Here is a 10890-nt window from a genome sequence, read left to right as displayed (position 1 = left end):
CTGCAGGGAGAAAGGACAGCGGTCAGTGGGGAGAAGCAGGGTCTGCCTGAGGCCTGTTGGGGAGCACCCCCTGAGCCCCAGAAGCTTCATTTTGGGTCTGTAGGTCCCAAGAGGGGGGAAGCACCAGGAGCAGAAGCTGCTGGCCCCACATATGGCCACTGGCCCCTCCGAGACACAGCTACAGCCTCGGACCGAAACTCAAGTAGCAAACAGCCCTGCGGTCTCCATGGGGGTCCCACCGCTGGAGAACGGACTGGGCCCCTGCAAACACAGAGAACGGAAGCCACAGATTCCCAGTACCACCGAGCACCCTCCAGCCCCATAAGGGCTTGGAAGGGTTGGTTCCACATGAGAGCAGGGGCCACTTGGAGGCAATCTTTCCTCCGGCTATGCGACAGGCCTGGGCTGCCCCAAACCCTGCCCCTTTCCAAGGCCTTCAGGACTGACCCTTGGATGGCTCCTGGGAAATCCCTTCTGAGCTGGGAATATGCTGCCTGCTAAGTGTCTCTGTACACCTGAGACCTTGGGCCACGTGGATGATTTACTCCAATCCTGTCATTCGGGATGAACCCCGAGGGCTGTGAATCCCATCACATGGGTGTGACCTCTGGGGTGCTGGAGCCTGAGCAGATAAGGTTAGAGACGCGGTGCTCCGTGCCTCCAAGGCTGACTCCCAGCACAAGAGTCGCACGCCAAGGCACCCGTGAACTCCTGTGGTGAGTAACACTTTATATGTGTGGCCAGGCACGGTTGCTGGGAGCGCTGAGCCCCTGTGACTCCAGTGGCCAGGGATAGCGGGAAGCTCGTGCCTGGTTTCTCCTGGACTCAGCCCTAAGGAGCCTCTCCCTTTGCTGGGTTTGGTGTGTATCCTGCCATAATACACCATAACGGGGGTAATAGAGCTTTTCTGAGTTCAGGGAGTCTTGAGGAACCACTGAGGACCCCCTGTACCCCAAGCTTGTTCGTTCCCTTGAAAGATGCCCAGCCAGGGCGTCTACTGCTGACACCTGGCCAGGAAGCAGATCTGAGTCCGCGCAGGTCAGCGGGGAGTACCCCAAGCCCAGCAGTGCACTTCTGCACTGGGCACAGCCGGCCTCAGCCCTGGGGCGCACATCACTCCATTTTGCAATCCCCACGGTTACCAAACGGGCTGTCTCCCCCACAGCCAAAGCTCCCAGGCTCAGTGGGAAAAGCCTCAGATCTAGCTCAGCAGCTCAGGCCTGGAAGACAGCCTCACGTCTCACTTCTGCTCACTGTCCCTGCCTCTGGGAGACACCAGGGCCGGCCCCCCCACAGCTGCCCTCGCATCCGCAGGCCCCGGGCACCAGCTCTGCCCTCCTAGGGCCCGTGGGGGCATCGGCTCACTTGGAGCAGATCTGCTTGGTCTCTCCAAAGAGAGCTCAGCTCTCTGCTTTCTCATTTGCCCAAGGTGCTTTTCGAACAGCTGAGTCCCCATGATCATCTCAACGCACCCTCTTTGCTCCCTGATGCTATAGGACAAATTTACCTCTAGAGCCCGCTGTCGATAATTAAGGATGAGCGCACTCAGGTTGAATATCTAGTCCATGTTCGTTTGGCATGCCTTCCTGTCCAGCCCTGCCAGGGTTGTCTGGCACACCCGCAAGCCTCTGTGTGTCAAGCTCTCACAGAGCCATCGAGGGAGAGGACCCGGCCCACAGAGTCATGCCACGCAGACCCTCGGGGCGCGGCTGACACAGGAGAGCGCCCGCTGCCATCCGTCACGTAGCAACAGTCGGCCAATGTTGCTCCCTGTCCCATTACCCTTTGCCCTCCAGCCCCGGTCACCTAACCCCCTTACTTTACTGAGGGGAGACTTGTGGCCAAGAAGTGAAATGACCAATGACCATTTCCTGATACATACGTGAGCTGCCCGCCCCACCCAGAAAAGCTGGTCCTCAGGGGTCCCTGCAGGGATGGTGTGCTGGAAGGCTGGGGATCCACACAGTCCCATGCGTCCCATATTTGGTTCCAGCCACCCAGGCCACTGCCATAGACTCCTAAGGGGCCAGCTCCGAAGAGTAGCTGGAGAGAGCTTTTTAAAAAGTAAGCCAGATCATGTCCCTAAACAAACCCTCGGATGGCTTCGTATCCTACTTAGCACCAAATCTAAAGGCCTTAGCTGGCCTCTCGGCTCCATAGGGTCCGGCCCCTCACCTTCCCTCACTTCTCCCCAGTCACATTAGCCTCCCTGCTACCCCTCAAGCCTCCAGGTCTGCTCCTGCCCCAGGGCCTTTGCACATGTTAATGCCGTGGCCTAGACTCTGTTCCTTCAGTTATCTGTAGGGTTCTCTCCCCCACTTCATTCAGGTCTCGGCTCGTGTGTCACCACCTCAGAGGGATTCTTCCTCAGTATAGTGTCTCGTCCTCCCTCCCTGAGCCCACTCCCAGCACAGATCACTACCTGGCACTGTGTCATGCGTCCTTCCCGCTGGCCATCTCCCCGACTACAGGGTCACCCCGCAAGAGTAGGGGCTCCACTGTTCACAGCCTGACACAATGAACATCTAACGTCAACTCATTGAAAAAATTACCATGTGATTCCAGAGGGGGTGGCTTGGCAACGCCTGGCACACACATTACCCAGTGGTTTTATAACCCGCACAGCACAACACAGGGACGTCATTACCACAGTGTGTGAGGCTACATTCATTCTCCTTCAGTCTGGCTGTGTCATCGATACCCTCACTTACTGCTTCCTTCAGCGTCCTGGCCACTCTCCTCAAGCTCAGAGTAAGGCCCCCACGCATTCTTGCTCCTTGTGCAAACGCCCAGGTACTGCCCGCTGGGATGCCAACTCCCTGCAGCGAGCCAGGGCAGGGCTCCGGCCCTAAGGTCCCACCAGAACCAGCTGACAGTGCCAGCACTTGGGGGTCTCAGGAGCACTGAGAAGGTCCCCAGCAGCTCTGACTGCAAGGCATAAAACTTCAGGTAAGAGATGCAGAGGAAGAGTAGAAAGGACCTGGTGACCGTTTTATCGAGGCCTCCTTCTGCCGTTGGGGACGGAAGGCTCGGCCAAGTGAAAACAAGAAAGGGGCCCCAGATTCCCGGGGTGGGGGCGGTTTGTGTTCAGTACCCATCTAAGTAGGATGACTTACTGGACACGGGTCTCGCCCCCACGCTGCTATGAGCTCCTGAACAAAGAACAGTATCGTAGGTACCTCTGTGCCTGGCACACGGTGGAAAGAGAGGCCTGGCAAGAAGGAAGTCAAGGAAAATCCTTATCCCGACGCTTCCTGTACTAGGACAGGAGCAGCGTGCATGGGGCTGAAGCCGGGAAAGAAGCTGTTAAACCACGACTCTCTTACCAAGTGACTGTTTCCACATTGCAGCTCCCACAGACGCCCACCCATCTCCCTGGCCTGAGCCTCTGCACTCCTGCCCCAGTGCCTTTACATGTGCCTGAGCTGCTTTTCCTCTCATTGCTTCCTGCTTTGGACTGGAGGTCTGTGACCTCAGCTCGACCGTCACTCCTATCAGTCCTACTTTCCTAGCACAGAGCTTAGCACACCATCTGATGCTTGATAGCTCCCCACGGAGCTTCCCATGGAAGGAGTCAGTGAACGTGTTAGCACACATGGAATGTAAAATTGGCATGAACTGATAATCCAAAACAAGCAGACTGAAGAGAAATCTGGGGGACCCCTGCAGCTGGGGCTGGTGATGTGCCCATGTGGTAATCCATGAAGACAGACAGGGCCGAACTTTCTTAGTGCATGGAGCCCCATGACATCATGACATCACAGCAAAATGTCTCTGGTATCCCCAGGCCCATGGGAATACCTAAGAGCTCCATTTACGGAGTAGTTAGGTCCGAACAACCACTGAAAACCCAGCTTGGCAAAGACATGAGTCATCCAGAGGAAGGCATCACGATCGAACATTAAACCCGGAAGCAACGCGAGCTGGTATAAACTTCATGCCGAGTTTGACAGATGGCACTTCGGCCGTGTTGATAAATTAGGAGCCTCCGGGAGTCTGTCCCGAGGCGCCCCTGCCCCGTCTGGTATAAAATCACTCTTCTCCACTGTCTGAACTATTCTGATGAGAACTTTCTGGACGTCCTGCCGGCCAAGAGTATCCTCCACATCAAATGCGGCAGGGTGACCGCAAGAGGGTCTACCAGAGACACTCCAAGGAGACTTCAGGAGCCCCTGTGCGCCCTTTCTGCCCTAAGAGGGTCTTTAATCTGTGGGCCGTTTCTTCTTCCACATTTAGTGAAAAGGAGGAACACTGAACAGAGCAGAGCTCTTGGAGGCCGAACGCAACATGTGTCAGCAACAGAAAGCACAACAAACCAACAATGAAACGTACGTGTTTAAACACAGCAATTTCTTAACTACAGCAGGCCCTGCCGCCCCAGCTGGCTGGGACTCCAGGCGAACCCCTTAGAGGCAGCAGGCTTTCACGAGCTCATCTGGAAAATTAGTCACAGGAAAAGGGCAGAGATCAAAAAACCAGCCAGTGAGGTCCTGCTAACCCCAAACAGACCAGAGCATAACTGACCTTTTATTACAAATTAGGTCTGTACATAGAGCTTCCATTTTTATTATAAAAGACATTATCCATACAGGAAAGGACATGCATAACTAGACAGGCACATAAGAGAGATACCGCTTCTCCTGAAGGTCAGCAGCTGATGCCACAGGCCAAGGGCAACCCATCCTGGAGCTTCTGCAAAGGGAAACAAAGGAGAAGGGCCCTTTCTCTGTCTGATGGTTTACAACACTGCAGGGTAAGATGATCCTCTAGGAAGTACTTGTGGCTTTGCCTTTACTGTGTCCAATTTCTTTTTTTCTTTTTTCTTTTTTTTTAAGATTTTATTTGACAGAGAGAGTAAGCAAAAGCTGGCAGACGGACAGGGAGAAGCAGGCTCCCTACTGAGCAGGGAGCCCAGTGCGCGGCTAGATCTCAGGACCCTGGGATCACGACCTGAGCGGAAGGCAGATGCTTAACCGACGGAGCCACCCAGGGACTCCCTGTACACAATTTCTGACCAGTAAACAAGACCGATCAAACAACCCGGCCCCAACACTGGAGTGAGCTGGTCGCCGGAAACAGAGACAAGGAGGGAAGAAGCCTGAGCAAGTGATTTGGGCGGCCTCTGCAGTATACAAGTCACCCAGTGGTAAACAGTCACGGGCACTCGCAGCATCCACTCCCAGGTGCAGTGGGGAACGACATCTACTCACGTTCGCGAACCTCTGCCAAAGATCAGCGGTTTCAAGATGAGGGAAAACCCTCGAGGGAGCCACGCCTGCTTGTACCTGATAGCTTATCCTCCAGGGACAGGGCCCCAGACAAGACAGCCACTAAAGAGCAGTGCTCGAGAGAGCCATGGACCAGATTCCTCTCTAGCTAGCGTGCCTACAAAGTTTATCCTCCAAACCGAGATAGAGCCGGTATGGGTATCACTGGTATTACGACTTTTAGGGTTCATTTGGCTTCCTGAATCTATAGGTTTGAGGACTTACAGCCATGTTTCTTCTATAAATGCCTTTTCAGCCCACCCTCTTTCTCATTTCCCAGGACCACAATGACATAAATGTGTTTTGTAACTGGTCCCCCAAGTCCCTGAGGCTCAGTTCACTTTTCTTTTTTTTTTTTTTTTTTTGTTCTGTCTAGCTTCTCACTGTTGCTCTCCACTGACTGGGTAATTGTGCGATTCTATCTTCAGGTCCTCTGACTTCACCATTCTATGATGAAGCCATCCACACAGTTTTAAATTTTCACTGTGGTATTTTTCAGTTCTAAGATGTCTGTTTGGCTCTTCTTTACCTCTTGATGCTGGTGTGTGTTGATTGTTTTTTTTTCTTATTCAAGTTGAAATTCTCCTAGTTTTTAGTATGGTGAGTGATTTGTGATTGTATTCTAGACATTCCAGGAATAGTGTTGTTACAGCCTGAATCTTATTTCCACGCTCTCTGTTGTCAGACAGCCACCATGCGGGGGTATGGAGGGTGCCAACTCATTGTCATCATTCACAGGCATGTCCCAGCAGGTATGATGCCTTGGGGAAAAATCGGGCTCTGAGGAAGGGGAAGACAAGATGGTTGGAAACAGTCAAAGAAGGGCACCCAGGGACTAACACCTGAGCTGAGTCATGGAAAATGACTGCGTCCACCAGCCAGATAAGGAAGATAAGAGGAGTCAGGGGAAGCCCATGCAAAGGCCTGAACTATGGAAGAGCAGAGGTGATAGAATCTGGTGTGACTCAAGTGTGGTATGATGGGATGCATTTGTACGTGCGGGTACAAGGGTGTTCAGCAAGAGATGAGCCTCCTGAAATAACTGAGACCAATGTGCAAAGGGCCCAGGAGTCCTCTAAATGTCTGCGGTTTTTGGGCCCTGGGCAGCCAGGGACAACCGGGCAGGGATGTGGGCATGATCACAACTATGTCATAGGTGGGAACCTGGGCAAAACTGCCTCTATCTACCATATCAGTACAATCACAGGGCCATGAGCAAGGCATCCTAGCCCAGGATATGCCAGGCCAATGTTCCACAGAAGACAATAAATGGCCCCAGCCGATGACCTCTCCCCTACGTAACAGGGCCTATGGGTGTGATCTGGAGACATATGACTGGCACTGTGTCAGCATTACTCAGCACAATTCGAGCTGACCAAGCCTCACAGGAGCAGACCACTGGAAGTGCAGCTGGTACCGAGAGCCACGTGGGCTGCTTTCTACCATGCCCTCTGGGGCTGCAACCCCCTGGCCTGAGCTCCAACTGGGGCGGACCCACAGCTCCCCTTCACCCTTGGCAAATACTCCTGGGCTTTTTGTGGGCAGACTTAGTAACACTATTAAAAGTTAGCACAGGGCAACATATGAGCACGGCATACTTCACAGGAGTTCTGTGAGATAACAGAAAATACATATATTGGTCTCTGATCCTAGTTGCTGGGACAGAGCTCCTAAACCTCCTGTAATTTCTTAAGTGATAAGAGCACTAGGGGCATCTTTTGTTTTAATGTGGCTCTGGGTGGGCTCCTGGATAGGAAATGGTCACCAGAAAGACCAAGCCACAATTAGCTTGGAACTTTCAGCCCTGCCCCGTCCCCTTCTCTAGGGAGGGCAGAGGGGTTGGAAGTGGAGTTAATGACTGGTCGTGCGTACCGAGGAGGCCTCTACAAAGACCCTGACAATTCAGGGTGCAGAGAGCATCCAGGTTGGTGAATGCATCCACATACCAGGAGGGCAACACACCCCAACTCCACAGGGACAGAAGCTCCTGGGCCCAGGCCCTCTCCCAGACCTCAGCTTATGTATTTCTTCATCTACTTGTTCATCTGTACCCTTTACTGTGTCCTTTAATAAGCCGGTAAATGTAAGTGCTTCCCTGAGTTGTGTGAGCTGCTCTAGCAAGTTAAATGAACCCAAGGAGAGTGTGTGGGGAACCCCCATCTACTGCTGATTGGTCAGAAGCACAGGTAAGCACCCAGACTTGTGGCTGCCACCTGAACTGTGGGGAGCAGCCCTGTGGGACAGAGCCCTTAATCTGACACCAGCTCCGGGCAGTGTCAGAACTGACTTAAACGGTAGGATACGGTACCCAGTCAGTGCCACAGAACTACTTGTTGTGGAGAACCCCCACCCCCACATCTGGGGTCAGGAATGCTGTGTGTGGCCACAGGGTCACAGGAAATGAGACACTGGAGAAAGAACTGGGCTTTTCTAACACGAGTTCACACCAATTCAACCTCCTGACTACCTCTTCGCCTCAAATTAATTTTGACTACAGATGAGGAAAAGTGAAACCCGGGAAGCTGGAGGACTTGCCTTGGTTTGTGCGAGTTCTGGGCGGAACAGTTCTGAAGTCTGCTGTGCCTCTAGAGCATGAGCAAGCCTAAGGAGCGACAGGCTCATGAGCCCCCGACGGGCAATCAGATTCCCCCACGCAGGCTATGTTCAGGCAGCAAGCCTCGGCAAGGATGATGACACTCCCCCACGTTTTACAGAAATGGGAATGGGATGGGCCAACGCCAGGCTGGCCTCCCCAGATGCTGAGGGCTCACAAAGACAGTTCCAGAAGGGCTCTACACTTCACACCAAAGATAAACTGGAACACAATCACAAAGAGTCCCCAAAACCCGCCACATGGGAAACAGCACAGAACTGGAGAGGTTTACCTTAAAGACAAGAAGATTCAGAGGCAACAGGCCGATCCCTTCTCTAGGGAGTCATTAAACAGGATGGAGAGGGCCCTGAGGGCAGAAGTCAGGCCTGGTTATGGAGGACAGAGATTTACACACTGTGGGAGAGCTTTGTAACAAAGGTGACTGGAGACAGAATGAGCGGCTGTGAGGCAGGGCCGCCAGCACAGATGTGTCAACAGAAGGCTGGGTAACTTAGTGATAGAGAGGGCACCTGCCACCCCAGGAGCCAGTGACGCAGACCTGGCTTAGGCTGGTGACAGTGCTGGGGGAGCAAACCCCAAGTCTCTGACCTGAGTTAATAATGATTCCTGAGTCTCTTGCACTGAACCCTTTGAAATACACACACATAGAGTTCTAGTTCACAATCAACAAGGGCAACAGAAAGCAGAGGCAGACAACAACACAGTGATGGGGATCCCATGGCAGAGCCCTGGGACTCAGGAAAGAGGAAGAGAAACAGGGAGGCCCAGAAGCTCTGAAAAAGGCAGGAAGGGGGACGTACTGACTCTCTGCATTTAAAAAAACAGTTCCAAGAACAGTGTGTGCTTCACACAGAGCGGGGCTTTCAGCATTAATGAGGCGCCTCCTGGGGGGCTGGGAAGTGAGGCTCCCGGCCCCCCAGGCACACCAGAACCCTCTCTGCACTATGCCTTTTCCCACCCACTCGGTTTGCACAGACACAAGAAGCTGCTCCCGGATGGTCCCTTCCCCGCTCCTCTGGCGGCGAGGGGGAAGCCTGGGAATCTGTAAACCATGACGGAGAGGAAGGAATCCCACACTCCATGCCGTGGGCTGCGACAAGCATTTGTGCCCAGGAATTTCAGCCTCTGCCTGACAGCCTCCAGCCACAGAGGCCTCGCCACGTCCCATCCTAGCCTCCCCTTGCTCAAATGCTATTTGTTAAAGGGTAAAAGCCACAGAGCTATTTTCCTTCATTTCTTCCATACATAATATATCACATGTACACATATACATACGTTCATACAAAAAGCAGATAAAAGGTACAGTTGACTCTTGAACAACAAGGGGGTCAGGGCCAACCAATGCCCCGCACAGTCAGAAATCCATGCGTCACCTATGATTCCCCCAAAATCTTACTACCACAAGCCTACCGTTGACTGGAAGCCTTACCAATAAGAGAAATAATTAACATACTTTGTATGTTATATGAATTCTAGACTGAATCTTACAGTCACATAAGCTATAAAAAAGAAAACATCATTAAGAAAATCATAAGGAGGAGTGCCTGGGTGGCTCAGTGGGTTAAACCTCTGCCTTCAGCTCAGGTCATGATCTCAGGGTCCTGGGATCCAGCCCTGCATCAGGATCTCTGCTCAGCAGGGAGCCTGCTTCCTCCTCTCTCTCTGCCTGTTTCTCTGCCTAATTGTGATCTCTCTCTATCAAATAAATAAAATCTTTAAAAAAATCATAAGGAAAGGACCCCTGGGTGGCTCAATCACTTAAACATCCAACTCTGGATTTCAGCTCAGGTCATGATCTCAGGGTCATGAGATCGAGCCCCGTATTGGGCTTTGCACTGAACATGGAACCTGCTTAAGACTCTCTCTTTCTTAAAAAAGGGGGCTGGGGAGCACCTGGGTGGCTCAGTCAGTTAAGCGTCTGCCTTTGGCTCAGGTCATGATCCTGGAGTCCCCAGATTGAGCCCCAGGTTGGGCTCCCTGCTCAGCGGGAAGCCTGCTTCTCCCTCTTCCACTCTCCCTGCTTATGTTCCCTCTCTGGCTGTCTCTCTCTCTCTGTCAAATAAATAAAAACTTAAAATAAATAAATAAATAAATCATAAGGAGGAGGGACTGTATTTACAGTACCACATGTGTACGTATTGACAACATCCACGTAGAAGTGGACCCGTGAAGTTCACACCCAACTTGTTCCTGGGTCAGCCGTATTCTGTTTTGTGAAACATTCTCCCGTGTTGCTGGGGGGCCCCTTATAATGATATCCTCTTTGGCTGCCACCGATCTGTTGTACCGTTGTTTACTTAATTCCCTGTTCTTCGTTCATTCAAGTAGGTTTGATCACTTAAAATATACATGGGCACGAGGGAGAAAAGATGAGGAAAACCCTTCCCACGGTGAGGAGGTTCACAGGCTGATCAAGGAAACAGAACACTGTGGACCAATGTGGGCAATGCTGCAAAAATTGTTTACCGAGTAAATGGGGACAGAGGGGAAGAAGTTCCTGTCCCAGAGGAGAGGAGGAACCAGTGCTCTCCGGGCTATTCCCAATTCGCCCCTTTGCTGGCGACCCACAGTATGGGGGCTCACCGCAAGCAGACGCTGGGCTGGGCCCTTGTGGGGCAGCCCTTTGTGGTTCAGCTGACCCAGAAGTTACTGTGACCTCCACCTAGCAATGAGGTCAGAGCTCCAACCGGCTTACATGGTGGGTCCAAGGCCACACGGCTGGCAGGTGCTAGAGCATGAATTAAAAATGTGGGTCTGTTTTTCTGAGGTCCACCCTGATGTCTGCTCTAAATAGAAAAGCATCTTGAAACAAAGCTTTTCTCTTAAAAAAAAAAAAACAAAAAAACCTTGAATTCTTACGGAGATAGTGAGTTTTTATAACTCTGGATACAAAACATTGCTCTCAAATAGGACCAACCTCTAGGCAGATGGATGAGCGAAGAAAGAAAAAATGGTGTAAATTGCCAATACAGGGAACGAAAGTGCGGAAAGCGTTAGAGTCTGCCCAGA

The sequence above is a fragment of the Lutra lutra genome, chromosome 18, assembly GCF_902655055.1.
Source record: "Lutra lutra chromosome 18, mLutLut1.2, whole genome shotgun sequence".
NCBI lineage: Eukaryota > Metazoa > Chordata > Mammalia > Carnivora > Mustelidae > Lutra > Lutra lutra.
This window is presented reverse-complemented; position numbering follows the sequence as displayed.